A 19,031-nucleotide genomic window follows, 5' to 3' on the forward strand; every position below is an offset into this window, starting at 1 on the left:
ATTTTTGACCCCTGGAGGTTTCTTTTTCTCTCTCAAAATCTCAACTCTGCCTATGTTTGTTATATAACATAAAATATTTGTTACACTTTATCCACCTTTTCTAGACGTGTGCAGTAGGAGATCTTCAGGTTATCTTTTCCTCTGCATTGCTGGAAATAGAAGATCCAAGTGAAATAATTTTTAGACCAATGCCAAATACAATGCATTAGAGTAAACATTTGTTGTTAGTAACAATAATGGTTATGTATCAATTACCATTTGGCAAGCACATGCTAGGCACTTTATATATATTATATATATATATAATATATATATTATAATATATATAAATATATATTATATATTAATTATAATCTTATTAATCACAAACTCTATAGTACCCTTCCTTTACAGTTAAACTGGTAGTGTAATTCAGATTGTATGACTTGGTCAGCATATAGTATAGCTTTTAAAGGATGAGAAAAGATTTGAAGTTGAGTCTTAGGATTTTGAAGTGTATATGCTTTCTGTTATAGAAGCTGATCTATCTTAAAATATGTGCTCCTTTCACAGCTCCTAGTGATAAGCTAGGGAAGAGGGTTGTCTTTTCAAGTTTCCGGGACTAGACACCCTCACCTTTGAGGAGCCAGCAGCCCCTCTCTGGACTCCCCACCTTAATCAGCACAGATCTGTAAGAACGGGCAAGACACCAACATGTAAGGAAATAATTATAGTACACTGAGATCAATGCTGTCTCAGAGGGATGTACCACTGTATTCCAAGAGCGTAAACTAATAAATAGATGTACAAATTGTTTTGGAAACATGGTGGATTTAGGAGAGAGGCCACAACTCTGTCAGAGGTTGGTGTTAGGAAAGGCTTCTGAGAAGCCAAGCATGGAACTAGGTCTTGAAGCATGAGGTGGAGTTCCACATCTGTTCTGCTACTAATGACTGTAAGATAGTGGATAAATCCTGCATGCGCTCTCTCTGTCTCTCTCTCTCTCTCTCTCTCTGTCTCTCTCTCTTTGTCTCTCTGTCTCTCTGTGTGTGTGTCTCTCTCTCTCCCTCTCTCCCCCCTCCCTCCCTCCTTCTTCCTCCCTCTCCCTCCCTCTCTTCTTCTCTCCCTCTCTCTATCATTTTTATAAGTTTATTTGAACTAAAGTAAACATATGCCAGGGAACAAGATGCCCCCTTGCCTTCACTTTCCCTTCCAGCTCCTTAACATTCTGGACATTAATCTATAAATTTGTGTTAGATATCTTTCGAAATAAAACAACAGACTAACTCATTCCTTTAATCTTCTTGAATACAGTCTTCTTTTGCCTCTTAAATACAATTTTCTGTGTCCATTCTTGGAATCCCTAGCATTAATGAAGGGTTCAGAAACAGGAAAGATGAAATGAGCTCAATACCCTTGCTCAGAACTCTTTTCTACTACGATTTCAGTACTTCTTGTCAGTACAGGGCTTCTTGCCCCAGAGCTCCTGACATTCTTGGGCAAAATGAATAGGAAACCATGAAAGCCTTTTCACAAAGCTTTGAAAGGCCAGGTATAGCACAGCCGCCACCAATGAGTGTGTTCCCTTTTCTTGGTAAATATGCTCAGGGAATTTAATTTAGTTTTCTATCAGTTACTTATGATTTACAGTCAATAGAGATATAATTTAGTGGCCCTGAATACAGTTGAATATTAGTGATATTTTGACAAAAGATTTGAAAAACTTTTGGCTATGCTGCAAATATCTCATTTGAATGATTTCTGTTGCTTAATGTGGTGGGGAGAGACCCTCTGCCCATTGAAGTCAGAATACCTGAGTTTTGACTTCTGGCGCTGCCTATAACTAAAATTACTTTACTTCCAGGAGCCTCAGTTTTCTCCTCTATGAAGTAGGAAAAATAACACCTACCCAAATCTATCACTTATGTATATGAGACTTTAAGGAGGTAATTGATCTCTAAGAGCCTTTTAAATGAGGTAAAGCTACTCAGGAGTAGGTCTGTGATTGGACTGACTATTCTTATCTGGAAGGTTAATTGCTTGGACAAGCTGAGGCCCCAGGGGAAACCAAGAGGTTGGTAAGATTAGCAACTTTACTAAGGCCAAAAAGTTCTTTTTTGTGTATTTTGAAGACAACTCCCTGGCATTTGGGGGCAGAATTAGCCTGCTTCCTGGAGTTCTACTTCCCGAGTAATCATAGCGTCTGAGGGCAGAAATTGAAGTCCAGAGCTTAGAAAGAAAGGATGCCTGGGTAGAGAGGACACCCTCTTATGCCCATACAATAAAAACTTTGCTTCTCCTGTAGATGGGTTAACAATAACAGCTATCTGTTACTAACAATAATGGTTGTTATTTGTTGAGCCTGCATTATAGGCTATGCACAGTGTTTTGGAAACTTTGTTATGCAAGTGTACCAGGAGAACAAATTCATCCCTGGGTTGATGAGGGAATAGCCCAGAGCAAGTACTCTAAGATTAAAAGTTTAAATTTATTTGAAGTTTATGTCTTATATTCAGAAGTCATATGAATTTTGCCTTAAAGTCACCTTTATATAGTCATAGTTGTAGTCTGTAAAACAAATACTTTAAAATTATTTATCATCTGGTAAATATTATTAACATCCCAAGAAGGCACACCATGTTTATTCAGTTTTCATGTACTTGTATTGTGGAGAACCCTCAGTGGTTCCTATACCCAGTTTGAGAAACTTCATCATTATTTTACTTAATCCTTATTATCTAAGTATTAATAGATGTAGACACAAGTCAAGAAAGATGGAAAGACTCGTTCCTGTCCCAGAACCAGAAAGTAATGGAGTCAGAATCAAGCCTAAATTTGGATTTTCCATGCTCTTAACCACTGAGCTACATGTGGTCTGTATTATTTGCTGCCTTATAATTATTTATATTTCTGTAACACTCATTGCTCTTACAGGCAATCTCAGTGTACTCAGTGCTTAACAAATGCCTAACGCAGAGTAAACTCTCCATGAATCTTGATTGTCTGAATAAGTGGCTAAATGATTAAGCCCCTAATACTGAAGCCTTTTCAGAGGTCATTAACCTCAGACCCCTGAGGCAGATCGACCTCAGAATTTGGAATAAATGTTTTCGTTCTCTTAAGCAGTGATTCATAGTTAGCTGTAAGCCAATGCTTCCACACAGAAAATAATGAATGATATTGTAGAGAACTCTGGATAAACAGAGGCTTCCCATGGAGCTCTTGTGCCCCACTTCCTTCCCAGACATCCTAAGACCTTAAGGAATCAGTATCTCAATTCACCTGTAACCTACCAACAGTTCTTAAACTTCCATGAAGGGTATCTCAGAACGACCTAGTTTTTGTTTGCTTCCCTATCCCCCTAGTATACATTTTCACACACTCTGTCTTCTCCATCCTTGTACCCATTCAGTCATCATCATCACTATCTTGAGTACAGATATGTTATAGACAAAGCTTGAGAATCATCTTTTAAAGTTTTTTTTTTTTTCTTCTTAGTAGCAGCTAAGGTGTTAAGTAGTCTGTGATCAGTTATGGAGATTGGTGAACCTCCGTTGCAGACTTGTTTTTTCTTTCAGAATGTATTATCTAGAGCTTCTAGGAGAATTTCTCTTTTGAAAACCCACAGGCATTGCCCAGTATGCTGAAGCATTTGGAATGTCCCTAGTTAAAGAGAAACCTGTATAAATCTGCCACTGTTGGCTTTTAGGGGTTTCTGTGTATGTGTGTTGGGAGTGGTGTTGAGGAAGTTTTTTTTTTTGCTTTTTGTTTTTTAATTTTTTTTTTTTTAAAAGGCTGCCAGTAAGATGGATATCATGATATTGTGAATCTTTTTTTAGGGTTGAAGAGACTTTTCCAACATCTGAAGGTGGCCAATTATGGGTTTCCAAAGTCCTGGTGACTGATTGATTTATACCTTACAGCTGTGGCTTCTTAGTCCCCAGCTTCTTAATTGGACCCAAGAATCTGCATTTGTTAGAAATGCAGATTCTTGGGTCCAACCTCAGACCCACTGAATCAGAAACTCTGGAGGTGGTTCCAGCAATCTATGTTTTCAGAAGCATGCTAGATGATTCTGATGCTTCTATCTCCCACTTAGCAAATGTTCAGTAAATAGGCTTTCTCTTCTCTCCCAATTCTGTGATCTTGTCTAGAAATCTTGCCATTGTGAATGTCATAATTCCTATGGGAAATACCTTTTGAATTTCAAACAGCTTTAGAAACAGAGGTCATGTGTCCAGTATGACACATGTATCACCTATGACAGGCAGCTGCTGGCCCATCCCAGACCGACTGGGAGGTCTGTGAGCAGACAGCTCTAAACCCGAGAAATAGAAGCTACAGTTTTCAAGCAGATGGCCAACAGTCCTGTCTTTTTCCTTGTATATCATAGGAAAACTAAATAATTGGCCCAAAAATTGGCTTTAAAGGACTCATATATTGGGTGAGATCAAAAGTGTGATGACTTGAAAATTGCTCAGCTGGTTGGAGAGGTACTTGAACTTAAGGTTCTAAGTCAGATTTTTGCTCTTACTACTCAGCAGGAAAAGAGGCAGAAAAATCAATAGTCCTTGGTCTTGTTTAAGCTACAAAACCATATACTTCACGTTACCTCCAAATGTCTCTGGCTGCTAGAGAGAAGCTTGGGCCTATACTGTCACCACAGGTGCTATCACAATTTTAAGTTTATGCTGAATTCCTTGAACTCTTTTGGCCTTAAGTCTGCATGGCAGGAGGCCTGGGAGTCTTTGTGGTACTATGGGTTAGGTAGAGGTGAGCAACCAGACCTGACTCTAGACCTTCCTTTCCTCTTCCCTCCGTAGGATAGACCCTGAGCTGGGAGAACCTAATTCAGAAATGCAGAGAAGAAGACTGGGTACAGAATCTAAAAGCAGGGTGGCTTGTTCCAGAGCAGCTCTGTTGTGATTTAGGTTACTGACAGTCTTGCGTTTCTAGAGGAGCTTGGAGCTTCAAGGAGGAAAGTTGAGTGTTTTTATTATTATTATTATTATTATTATTTTTTTATCATTCAAGTACCCATTTCCTAATAAATCTAGTGCTAAGTGTTTCTCATATAGCTTAGTGGTTAAGACTGCTTAGTTTTGAATCTTAGATGCATCATTTGATTATTCCATATCACTTATAAAATGCCTGAAGATGCTTCTCGAAGACTGGACTAGTGGTAATTTAAACAAATAGGAGGTGTATTTTTCTCACATAAAAAGAAGTCTGGAGATCAGTGGCCAGTGGCATTGATTTATTAGGTCAATGACTTCAAGACCAGTATCCCCTTGGGTTTTCCTCGTTGATCTAAGATGGCTGCTGGAGCTGTAGGCATCCTGTCCGTGATCAAGATAGGAAAAAGGGAGTGTAGGGGAACATGAGTAATGTTTGTGCTTTTACTAGGAAAGTAAAATTTCCCACATTCTCCCCGGAGACTTCCCTGTATGTCTCATTGGTCAGAACGGGCCACCTGGCTACTCCTAAGTACTAAGAAGGCTTGAAAATTGAGTAATTAGCTTTTCCAGCCTCAGGAGTCAAAAGGGCAGAGAGGGTTGGGAATAAACATTGGGGTAGCCATCCCATGGTCTACCACAATGGCTTGGGCAAATAAATTCACTTTTCTAGTTGGTTTCTTCATCTGTAAGATAAAGATGAATAAATAGTACAACCTACCTTAAGAGGGGGCTGTAAAAATTAAGTGAGATCAATGTAAAGTGCTTAGCATAATATTTAATGCATCATAAGTAACAATGTTGTTTTTATTATTAGCATTATTATCATCTCAACTCTGCAAAGCAGTTATTATTCCATTTTATATAAGAGGATGCTGAAGTTCAGAGAGTGAAAATAATAACTTGTTTGAATTCACAGATTTTGAAATGGCAAAACTGGGATTAGAGCCTGTATCTAAATCTAAAGTCTGTGCTCCTTTTTTTTTTTTTTTTTTTTATGTGCTAAGAGTTGAGTCAGCAGAAAATGGTGGTTAAGCTGAGTCTGTCTTGATCAGACACATGGCATCGGCCACAGTTTTGGTGATTCAGGGTAGAAGGAGACTGAAAAGAACAGGTTTGGACAGTGGGAACCCAAGTGAGACATATAAGGACAAAGAGCACTGCAGTTAGGGGCTCATCACTGCACTGATACTAGATCCACCAAACTGGGGCATGCATATTTGAGAAAAATAGAAATACAAGTAAGAAAAGCTAGTTATGGGAGTAGCCAGAAGGGACCCCTGATCTGGTCTGGAGAGAAGAAGGTCAAGGCAAAGACTTTTTGGGGAAGGAAATGAAGCGAGGGGCAAAGGACAGACAATCTCAAGTATTGAGGACAGCCTGAACAGTGACATGGAGACAGAACAGTCGAATGTAGTATGCTAGAACAGCTGCGCATTTGGTGTTGGTGAAGTGTATGTAGAATGATAGGCCAGGATTGGCAAGAAAGGAAATAGGACATACAGATGAATAGGAGATAGACTTGGAAGGTCTTTATGCCATGCTAAGAAATTTGGAATTTTATCCTTTATCCTTGTTTGGATACTTGTTTGGAACTTTATCCTTGGCCACCAGAGAGTTCTAGGAATAATGGATAGATTGACATTTTTGAAAGATCTCTCTGGATGTGCGAGGAGGATGTATTGGAGAGAGCAAAAATGGAGGTTAGAAGATACGTTAGGAGGTTTTTAAAATAGTTCAGTCAAGAAATCCAAACTAGGGATGATTTGGGTGGAGAAGACATGTTCAAGATGTTTTTAGAGAGAACAGTGTCTGGCATACAGTAGACATTGAATATTTGTGGAATATGAATGAATGAGTTAGAACTTGATGTTGGATTTGCAGAGTGAAGGAAAAGAAAGATTCTGGACTTATCTCAGGCTTCCTCTGGCTTAGGGGACAGGTTGCATGTCTTATGCCTTTCATTGAGTTCTCGGGAGTACTAAGGCCAGCATATGTTTCTCAGGTAATTTTCTCCTGACCCTGGGGAATCCCCCTTTTTATTAGTACTGGAATTTCTAAACTTAGTATAACTTGGTAATTACAGGGCAAGATAATGCTATCCTCATTTTATAGATTTGGAAACTGAGGTGCACAGTAGTTAAGTAACTTGCTTGGGATCATCCAGCTACTCAGAGATAGGAAATATTCTTTCTCTTCATTGTGTTGCTTTTGTGTAAGACTCTTGAACGTCCCATTGTAATTTCAGCTGATTATAGGCCATAATAAAATAAGCAATAAAATTCAGAAGATGAGATTGATCTAATTACTCAGCTGTTAAGATGTGGCCATGAGTTAATAGTAGTTCAGTGCACCTTCTAAATCAGTCCAATAGAATGTACAGTATTATTTGCATTGTACAAAGAAATATCTACTGATGCCTCCTTAGTGTTATGAGGAAAAAATAAAATAACTCGTAGAAATAGAATCCACCATTCCCTTATCCTTATTCTTCTTCATCAGATAGATCTGATTTCAGCTTTGACTGTCACTCACATAACTGTGAACAAATTACTTAACCTCTCAGAGCCTCAGTTTTCTTGCCTGTAAAAATATGGGAGATGTTAGTAGCTGTTATTACTATTTTTCAGACACAGAAACAGAGATTTGGGATTTGATAAGGATTAAAAGAGTCTTGCCCAGGTCAGATAGTATCCCAATAGTATCTCTAAACAACAACAAAAAAATGTATTCAAATGGACGTATTTTCTGGGAGTCTTTGACCAAAGACATGTTCTCTATTTCGGTTTATTTAAAAACCCTCTCCTGGTATGTGTGTCATACCTACTTCCTTTACGACCTCACCAGTGGACTAGATCTTTAATATCATCCCTTTAAATTTGTAGAGCTCAAAAAGAGTTTTTAAGACATTTTTACATATAACTAAAAAATCTAGGTATTTGGATTCTAGTCCTGTGTCTACCTGAGGACGAGTAGCAGATACTTAAAACAGGTGAAATGTCTGATACTAGAAGATTAACTGAATTTACTAAGTGTCAGTAATATGATCATTTTATGGTTTCTTTTATTTTTACTCATTTTCAAAACGGTGTGTATTCATTTTTTAAAAAAATCAGAAAATAATGTAAGAAAAACATCCATAATTCCCCTGAACCAGAGATAAGTGCTGTTAACACTTTGGTATATCTTTTTTCCTAGATCTTTTTAAATGCACATACATACATATTATTTTTCAACAAAAATGAGGTTATATACTATCTACTATGCCATAACACCTTTATTTAAGGAATTATAAGTTGTTGGGTCATTTAGATTTATTTCAGATTTGTTTCAGATGATGACATTTGGGTTATTTTAACCTTCACCGTTAACCAATAGCACAAAGCAAAAATAATAGACTGAAAATGAATGAGAAATAAGAATGCAAAAAATGTGGGGACACTTCTATTTATAAATTTTTAAAGAGACAGAATGTTTTAAAATGCATAACAGATTATAAATACACATATACACAACAGTACACAAAAATTACCTATATTCAAAGCATGGTGACTGATTCATGCTGACTAAGTAACTTTTTGCTTTTGTCCTGCTCGTGCTTGGCCCAATGGCAATAGGCCTAATCACCTGGAGCCATGCCATTGTGAAAGAAAGGGAAAGGGATGTGATTAAAGATCTAGAAGCTTTTCATTAAATGCCTGAAAATCCACAGGTAAACACAGCCATTTCCAAAAGGGAACTTTTTAATAAAAGGGGTAAGGTGGGGAATACCATATGTTGAAGTACTTACCTCTCTGTACTATGTATTTTGCGTGCTACCTCCTTTAATTGTCTAGCCTGCAGTGTAAGATCTCTCTGTGTTCTTGAGTCTAAGATAAAGGGACTTGCCTAAGATTTTATGTTAAGTAAGTGGTACAGCTGACTTGAATCCACATTTGCCTGCCTTCAGAGCCCCTATTCTTCCCACTGGACTATGAGGACCAGAACACGAAACTCCTCCTGCCTCTTAGTAGAAATGTTTAGATGATTCTCTACAAAGCAAGTTCAGAACTGCCCTGCTTACCCCACTAGCCAGCCCGCATACCGCTACAGGAGAAGTAAAAAGGAACACTGGTCTTGACATAGAGTAGATACTCAAAAAATGTTTACCAAACAAGTAAATTCATGGTTGTGTTTCTAAAAATTATATATATGTAAACAAACTGAGACTCAGAGTTGAAGTGATTTGCCCAGAGTTACAGGATAAGTAAAAGAGCTGGGATTTGAATCTAGGTCTTCCTGTAAATGAAGCTCTTGGTGTTTCTGTAACACTGTACAGTTTGAGACCTGCTCTCAATGTCCACAACAATGTTACTTGTTTGAATTAACAGTAGGGTAAGGTACATGGCCTGAGTACAAATAACTCTCTACTAAAGTTTTCTCTTATAGCTAACTTGGAGTTGCAAATGCAGCAGCCTCTGTAACCCAGAAGCCAGATGAGACTGGAAGGAGAAAGAACCAGATTAAAGGCTAAAATTCATTTTGCTTTTCATTTTCCATTTATCATAGCACCTAGAACACATTAAGTGTTCAGGTAAATATTTAATTGAATTGACCACCACTTGTGCACTTAGCTCACTTTTGAAGGCAGTCACTCAGGTATTAACATTTAATGTATACACAGTTCTGAAAAGATTGGATTTCTGGCCTTCCAGCCCACAACTACTTTTAGCACTGAGAAAGGGCTAGCTAAGAAAGGTTGTAAGGATGTAGGCTTTATGATAATAAAAAGAGTAAAAGTGAGTGTGAACAACCTGAGCATAAACTAAGATGCATTTAGGTCTCCCCTCATTTTCTTCACTTTTAAGGGGGAAAAAATGTTTTTCCTCCATTCCCCCCTCCCTCCCCAAATCCTCCAGCTCCTCCTACCTCCTCAAACTGTCATCATACCTTTCCTTTACTGTCAACATTTACTCACTTTCTTGGAGTGAGGTTTGGAGGACTAGGTAAAAAATGTGAAGGGATTAAGAAGTACAAATTGGCAGTTACAGAATAGTCACTGGGGATGTAAAATACAGCATAGGAACTAAAGTCAGTAATATTGTAATAACTGTATAGTGTCAAGTGGGTACTAGACTTATTGGGGAGAATCACTTCATAAGTTATATACATGTCTAATGACCTGTATATGACGTACATATACCTGAAACTAATATAATATTGAATGTCAACTGTAATGGAAAAAAATAATTTTTTAAAACAAAAAAATTTTTACTCAATTTCAACATGCCTGACTATTCCAGTGCCTTCATTAAATCTGCTTTGTATCAAATCAAAAGACAGATACTGTCATACTGGATAAAAACAAACAAGATATAAGAGATACACTTTAGATTCAAAGGTAACAAAAAGGTTGAAAGTAAAAGGATAGCAAAAGATCATGTAATAGCAACCATTAAGAAAGCTATAGTGGCAATAGTAATATCAGACAGAATAGACTTTAAAATAAAAAAGTATATTACTGGAGATAAAGAGGGACATTTTATAGTGAGAAAAGGGCCAATCCATCATAAACATATAATAGTTATAAACATATACACCCAACAGGAAAGCCCCAAAATACATGAAGCAGAAACTGATAGAAAGTAAGGGCAAAAAAGACAATTCAACAGTAATAGTTGGAGACTTCAATATCTCACTTTCAATAATGGTTAGAACAGCTAGGTAAAAGATTAACAAAGAAATGGAAGACTTGTACAGAACTGTATACCAACTATACCTACCATATTTATAGGATACACCAACAGAATATAATTCTTCAAGTACACATGAAACATTCTCCAGGATAGACCATGTAGTGGGCCATAAAACAACTCTCTCAATACATTTAAAGGATTAAACTCAGACAAAGTATATTCTCCAACCACAATGGAATGAAATTAGAAATCAGTAACAGAGTCTACGGGCATGCCACCCTGAACTCACCGGATCCCATCTGATCTTGGACACTAAGCAGGGTTGGGTGGGCCTGGTTAGTACTTGGATGGGAGACCACCTAGGAAGACCAGGTGCTGTGGACACCTGAATGAATGAATGAATGAATGAATGAATGAATGAATGAAAAATTATAAATAAGGGATTGTAAGCTGACAAGGTCCTTGCAATCTGTGAGGTTGGCCAAGGGTTGCCTTGCCTAAAGAAAAAAAAATACGAAGGAAATCAGTAACAAAGAAATTTGAGAAACTCACAGTTATGTGAAAACTAAATTATACCCTCCTAAATAACCAATGGATCAAAGAAGAAATCACAAGGGAAATTAGAAAATACTTAGAGATGAATGAAACACAATATACCAAAACTTGTGGGAGATAGCTAAAGTAATAATTAGAAGGAAATTTACAGCTGTATATACCTACATTAAAAAAGCAGAGTGATTTTAACTCAACAACCTAAACTTTCACCTTAACATACTTTGGAAAAAAAAGAGCAGACTAAACCTAAAGCAGGTAAATGGAAGGAAATCAAGATTAGAGCAGAAATCAGTGAAATTAAAAAATAGAAAAAATTAAACCAAATGTTTGTTCTTTGGAAAGATTGACAAAATTGACAAACTTTTATCTAGACTTATCAAGAACAAAAAAGAGAAGACTCAAATGAAAATTACTAAACTCAGGAATGATACAGGAGACATTGTCACTGACTTTACAGAAATAAAAAGGATTATAGGAGTGCTATGAACAATTGTATGACAACAGATTAGATACCTAGGTGAAATGGACAAATTAGTAGAAAGACACAAATTACCAACACTGATTTATGAAGAAACAGAAGTCTGAATAAGCCCATAACGAGTAGAATTAATAATTTAATAAAAAAACTTTCTACAAAGAAAAGCCCAGACCAGTTTCATTTCAGATAATTTCTAAAACATTTTAAAAAGAATTAACACTAGCCCTCCACAAACTCTTCCAAAAAATAGAAGAGAGGGGAACACTTTCTAACTCACTGTATAAAACTAATATTGTCCTGGTACCAAAACCAGACAATAGCATCACAAGAACTAAAGACCAATATCTCATTTAAATATAAATGCAAAAATCCTCAACAAAATACTAGCAAAATGAATCCGATAATTTACAGAAAGTATTATATTATACACTATGACCAAATGGGATTTATCCCAAGGGTTTGAGATCCATTCAGCATAGGAAAATCAATCAGTGCAATACACCATATTAAAATATTAGAGGAGAAAACCCACATAATCATCTCAATAGACACAGAAAAACCATTTAACAAACTCCAGTACCCTTTCAAGACATAAAGAAACAAAAATCCCAACAAATTAGGAATAGAAGGGAACTTCCTCAACCTGGTAAAGGACATTTATGAGAAACCCATGACTATCATTGTACTTAATAGAAAAAGTCTGAATGCTTTCCCCCTAACATTGGGAACAAGGCAAGGCTGTCTAGTCTCACTACTTATATTGAACACTGGACTGGAGGTTCAAACCAGGGCATTTGGGCAAAAAAAAAAAAAAAAAAGAAAGAAAGAAAGAAAGAAATAAAAAGTCATCCAGATTGGAAAGGAAACAATAAAACTATCTGTATCTGCAGATGACATGATCTCGTATATAGAAAATTCTGAGGAATCCACACACACACACACACACACACACACACACACACACACACAAACTATTAGAACTAATAAATGAATTCAGCTAGGTTGCAGGATAAAAGATTGATATACAGAAATCAAGTGTATTTCTATACAGTCGTAATAATCCAAAAATGAAATTAAGAGAACAATCGTATTTACAGTAGCATCAAAACAAATAAAATATGTGGGAATAAATTTAACAAAAGTATAAAATTTATACTCTGAAAACTACAGAATGTTTTTGAAATTAAAGATCTAAATAAATGGAAAAACATCCCATGTTAATGGATTGAAAGACTTGATATTTTTAAGATGGTAGTACTTCCAAGTTGATCTACATAGTTGACACAGTCCCTATCATTATTCCAGCTGGGTTGTTTGCAGATTTTGACAAGCTGTTCCTAAAATTCACATGGAAATTCAAAGGACCCACGCTAACCAAAATAATCTTGGTAAAGAGTGAAGTTGGAGAGCTTCCGAATTCCAAAATTTTTTAGAAAGCTGCAGTAATCAAGACAATGTGATTCTGGCATAAGGATAGACATATGGGTCAGTAGAATAGAATTAAGTATCCAAAAATAAACCCTCACATTTATAGTCAATGATTTTCAACAAGTGTACCAAAAACAATTCAATAGGGGAAAGAATAGTCTTTTCAACAAAAGGTTTTGGGACAACTGGATATCCACATATGAAAGAATGAACACGTATGCAAAAACTAACTCAAAAATGGACCTACATGTAAGAGCTAAAACTATAAAAACTCTTACAAGAAACCTTGGAGATAAATCTTTGAGACCTTAGATTTGTCAAGGGTTTCTTAGATATGAAACTATATAGTACAACAGCCAAAGGAAAAAGATAAATTGAACTTAAAAACTTTTGTGCTTCAAAGGACACCCTCAAGAAAGTAAAAAGACAACCCACAGAATGGAATAAAATACTTGCAAATCACCTGTCTGATAAAGGACTTGTGTCTAGAATGTATCAAGAACTTTTACAACCCAATAATAAAGAGACATAATCCAATTAAAAATATGCAAAGAATATGAATAGACAATTCTCCAAAGAAGATATACCAAGGGCTGATAAACACTTGTAAAGATGTTCAACATAATTAGTCATGAGGGAAATGCAAATCGGAACCACAAGGAGATACTACTTTGCACCCCTAGGAGAGCTATCATCAAACAGTCAGATAATAACAAGTGTTGGGAAGTATATAGAGAAATTGAAACTCTCATATACTGCTGGTGTAGCCACTTTGAAAACAGCCTGGTCATTTCTCAAATCGTTTTTCTGTCTGACCTTGCTTATACTATTCTTTTTATTTGGAAATGGCAATCTTTTTATCTATGTCTGAGAATCTTGCTCATCCCCAAGGCCCAACTCAAATTCCAATTTCTCAAGCATTTATATACTCTGCGTGTGTATAAATTTAAAATTGTTGTCAGTCTGATAGATATGAAATGTTGTTTTCATTTACTTGTATTTTGCTGATTACTAGTGTAGTTGAACATCTTTTCCTTTTCTCCTCCTTCTTCCTAGTCATTTGAGTGATTTCTTGTTGAATTGCATGAATAGATTCCCCTGGCTTATTTTTATGTTGATTAATGAGTTCTTTATTCTGGATATTAAGTCCTTTGCTAAATGTGTTACAAATATTTTTTCTCATTCTGTGCCTTTTTTTTTTAACTTTGTTTATAGCATCTTATATAGATTTAAATTTTGATGAGTTAAATTAATCAATCTTTGTAGTTTTTCCTCTTGGTCTCAGATTAAGATATACTTCCTAATCCCAAAATCAAACTGATATTCTTCTATTTTTTTCCTAATAGTTTTAATTTAAAAAAAAAACTATTTAGATCTTCGGTCTTTCTGAAATTGGAGAAGTGTGAGGTGGGGATCTGGTTTTTTTTCTTAACATGGAAAACTAAGTATCCTCATATATTGAATCTGAGCAAGATTCTTCCCTTTACCACATCTTTTAAATAGAATAATAGAATAAAGTGAATTGATGTGGGAGGGAAAGAGATTCACAGACCAAATCATCATTTAGCAAAATTTCATCCTGCTCTTTTATTTCTTTTTGGAAGATAAATGCAGGGAGGGCAGAAATCATTTACCAAACAATCTATAAAGTTCTGAGTACCTCCATCTGCCTTATAGATGTTGGAAGCAAAAAAAAAAAGACAGCAGCAGCATACTCCTGGAGTGGCGATTGAGACAGAATGGGCCATCTGCTTTCCATTAAAATTTCTCCCGTACTGGCTGATAGGGAACTTTGGAGATATTTTTAGATTTATAAAAGAATTTTTTCCCCTGAGGAACAGCACACACTTGGCTTTACGTGCATATCTAGAGCAATTTTATTATTAGCCCGTTATTTTTGTTGTTGTTGATGATACTGTTTTTATACTGAAGACATACCAAATTAAGCCTGCTCTGATTTTAGAAGACTTCCTCTTCTAGGGCTCAGTCAAGGTGAATGACCCACAGATTGTTGGCCTTTTATCTGGATGTGTACATTCTCCCTGACAAAGCAACACAACTTGGAACATAATTGATGACTAGATAGTCCACCCTTCCCTTTCCTGTTAACTCAGGGGAAGTTGCCTTGCCCTAACTAAGAAGAACTGTCCCACTTACACCCTTACAATTCCCTCGGGCTCACTAGTGAGAGGCAGGGTGGCTGGACTTTGAATCCTGCATACAGGCCACCTCAGATTCCAGTCTGGTGGGCAGGTCAAAGCCAACACTACAGTACTGCCAGTCTGGGCTGACCTACATTCTTGCCAGTATTGCGTTCTCAGCAGCCAGGCCTCCCAGCTAGTAAGAGGAATCTAGATTCAGGCTTTTTTTCTGGAACTAACAACTTCAAGAGTCCACTTTATTTACTTTCTTCCTTCTGCCTGTTCAACTTCAGGAAAGTTGAAAAAAATTTACAAGCCCTACAGTTAGAATATTTCCATTTTACTTTTTAGCCTTTCAGCTTACAGGAGTAAAAATGAGATTTCGCTATCAGGATGAAGTTTTATAGGCTGTCTCCTAAACATCTTTGTAGTTCTCCCTTTGTTCTTTTTATGTTTTTCATGTATAACCACAAAAACAATAACAGCATCATCATCATCATCATCATCATTGTTATTATTATTACGACAGCGGTTAACAAAATCCAGTAAGTTTCAAGTGTACAATTCAACAGTAAGTCATATCACATACTGAACTGTTGGCCATTTTCCCTAATACGGCATACATTGTTATGCCTTCATGCATAAAATGAGTATATATTTTTTTGTCCTCACCTCCAAACACCTTTGAAAAACTCCTGCCACTCATTGTTCAAAGCTAACTAAAACATTTCTTCTAAGAAGCTATACCTCTCCCAGACCTGTTCTTTACTCCCTCTTCAGTATTTCACTAATACCCCAACACTATTTGATTATAATATCATATATGCTGCTTACCGATTAACTTAAATAACCTAAATTATTTCCCCATTTGACTGTAAGCTACTATATAAAAAACCTAGCACTATGCTTGGCAGAGTAAGCATTTGCTAGATGCTGACTATGCTGATGGATAATGATGAAGAGATCTGGATTAAGTCACTTTAAGGCTTTCACTGACCACCTATCACCAGAGTCTATCAATTGAATTTTTTAAAAAAAAAATAGAATTAAAACCATTAGCAGAAGAGTGAACAATGCAGAAAGAAAATGGAATTGTTTTAGGGGAAGGGGATTTGTAAATTGAAGTCTGGCGAAAGGCTGGCAGTCAGAATGATTGAAGGAATTGGGTCTGTTGATTTTGGACAAGAGCAAATTCAGGAAAAATAAGTGATGTCTTCATATATCTGGAGAGTTGTCCTAGAGCACAGGGAACAGACACGTTCTGTGAGGGTAGACCTAAGACCAGGGTTATATTCCTTACAAGGTAGGTTTTTAGGTCAGAATGAAGAATTTCTTAATCTACAGAGCTCCCCAACAGGAGCTTTGACTGCTTAAAAAGATGCCGAGCACACCATCATTAGAAGTGTGTGCTGGCAGAGGCCACATGGCTAGCTGTGTGGGCCATTATAAAGAGTATTTCTGTGCTGAGTGGCAAATTGTACTCAATCACCTTTAATACCTCTTCTAACTCTGCAGTTCAGTGCCTGTGTGATGCTTTTCAATAACATGAACATGACCTAAATTAGGACACTGAGTGAGAACAGAATAGCTTCTTTTTTTAACTGAGCCATCTTTAACCATTTTGATTCTCTAGAGTAATTTCCTGTTTTCCCAGGTTTAGAAGAAGAAATAAAAGAATTTTGGCAAAGAAAATGGCAGCCAGATGAGGTTTTATGCTGAGTAGACTCATGTTTGGGTGAAAGGTAGAGAGGTTGGTGGGAATGGACTTTGTCTTTCCCTCAGCAGGCCTGGCTTCTGTCTCCTCTCTGTTCACTAACTGTGTAAGATGAGTCTAAGCTTCAGTATCTTCATCTCTAAACTTGGACTAATGTATTTCATAGAGTTAGGGTGAAGATTAAATCAGATAAAGATGTGCCTTCCACAGTGCTCAGAACATACTATAGATTCAAAATTATCTACTTCCTCTTGCCCCCCCCTTTTTTTGGTGACCAATTTGGTCTTTGGTCACCTTGACTTTGGGGTGGGGGAGGTGGGCAGTTTTCTTCTTTTTAATCTGTGAGCTTCAGACCCAAAATATCTTCAGGACCTGTGTCTCCCTGCTCACAAAGGAGTAATCCTCTTTGTCTTCCTGAGCCAAGGAGTTAGTCTTCCACTAGCCTTTTGATACTCTGCTAGTTTTACTTCCTAAAGATCAAGCCGTTTCTGAAAAAGTCCTCTGATTTCTCTTGAAAGTAATTTCTAATTTCCATATTAATCAAAAAATAGCTTTACATTTCTTCAGTCTTAATCCTAGTGACAAGAAAAAGAGATTAGAGTGTTTGGACATGGACAAAATAATTAAAATGAGAATCCCAGGAAACCTGATCACTAGTATCTCCTTTGGGGTGCAAAGGAGAAAAGCTCATTGTGCTCATTTATTCTCTTCACTCTTGACCTTGAAAGAATGCATACAGAATGGTCAGACTTGTTTCCAAGGACCAAGTGATAGTTATTTGTTAGGTTTGGAAAAGGCATTGCTTTAGTAGTTCCTTCCCAGTTTCCACACTGACTTGCTGAATACTCTTAGTCAGAAAGTCACTTCACCTTTCCTAGCCTTTGCTTCCTTATCTTCAAGTAAGGGAAATAACATTAGTGTTGTTTTGAGGCTCAAGTGAAATCACAGATGTGAAAATATCTTTTGTATGAACAGTGAGTAAAATATACTTGAATTATTTGAACTCAATATCTTTACCTCCAATGAACTTTAACAGATCTCAGCAGCCTTGGGGTCCAGACTTAGACTGCACTCTTCCTGATTAGGTAGTACAGAGCATTTGGGGGCATCTTTGGACAGTGCTGAGGATGTGGGGGAGAATCCAGCAGGGAATAGCCACTAACTAGCAAGTACTATTATCACCTGAAGCTTATATTTCAGTGGTGGGAGATAGTCTCCCATAAACAAGGAAACATATAGTATGCCAGGTTAAGTGCTGTGAAAAAAAAAAAAAGCAAGGAACATAGAGAGTAATGAAAGTTGAATAGTACTTTAGAAAGAATGTAAGGTGACGCTTGAACAGAGGTCCAGAAAAAGGGAACAGAAAGGATAAAGACTCTGAGATAGTAAAGTGCTTGACACATTTGAAGAACAGCATGGAGGCCCTTGTGGCTGGAGTATATTAGCATAGGAGCAAAAGGTAGGAGAGAAGGTTAGAGAAGTAGCTGAGGTGCAAGTTGGTCATTAAGAGGATTTCATTGTAATTGTCTTGGAAAATTACTATGGGGCTTAAAGAGAGGAAGGAGTGTCATAATCAGGATTAATGTTTTAATAGGATTGCTTTGGCTGCTTTGAGAAATAGACTGCATGGAATGAAAGGTCTAAGGAGGGAGACCAGTTAAGAAGCTATTCTAGTAATCTAGGTGAGAAATAATGATGACTTGGGGTAGGACAGAAAGTGTGTAATGAGATATGGTCAGATTCTGAGTATATTCTGAAGGTAGAACTGAAAGGATTTGCTGATGGATTAGATGTGGGTAGAAGAGAAAACAAAGTCAAGGATGACTCTTAAGTTTTCTGGCCTCAGGAGCTGGAAGAATGAGTTATCACTGGTGAGGAGAAATTTGCAGAAAAACAGGTTTGGAAGGGAGTGGGAGGCTAGAAAGTAAAATTTTATTTTTGAATTTTGTTAAGTTTGAAATAATAATAACTGGTTGAAGGTTTAACTATGTGCCTGGCTCCAAGTGCTTTGAAATCTTAACTAATTTACTACTTCTCACAACCTAAGGGTAAGTAATATTATTAGTCCCATTTTACAGATGGGAAAACTAAGGTACAAAGAGGTTA

At 36.8% G+C, this 19,031-nt stretch overlaps 1 protein-coding gene and 1 pseudogene across 7 annotated transcripts in view; both read left to right on the top strand.

Annotated features, from left to right (window-relative positions):
• Positions 1 to 19,031, top strand: part of FAM168A (family with sequence similarity 168 member A) — a 156,957-nt gene that overhangs the window by 105,344 nt on the left and 32,582 nt on the right. The window lies entirely within an intron of this gene.
• On the top strand, positions 10,871 to 10,993 carry LOC118603575 (annotated as a pseudogene).

This window comes from Rousettus aegyptiacus, unplaced genomic scaffold (assembly GCF_014176215.1).
Source record: "Rousettus aegyptiacus isolate mRouAeg1 unplaced genomic scaffold, mRouAeg1.p scaffold_m13_p_5, whole genome shotgun sequence".
Classification (NCBI taxonomy): domain Eukaryota; kingdom Metazoa; phylum Chordata; class Mammalia; order Chiroptera; family Pteropodidae; genus Rousettus; species Rousettus aegyptiacus.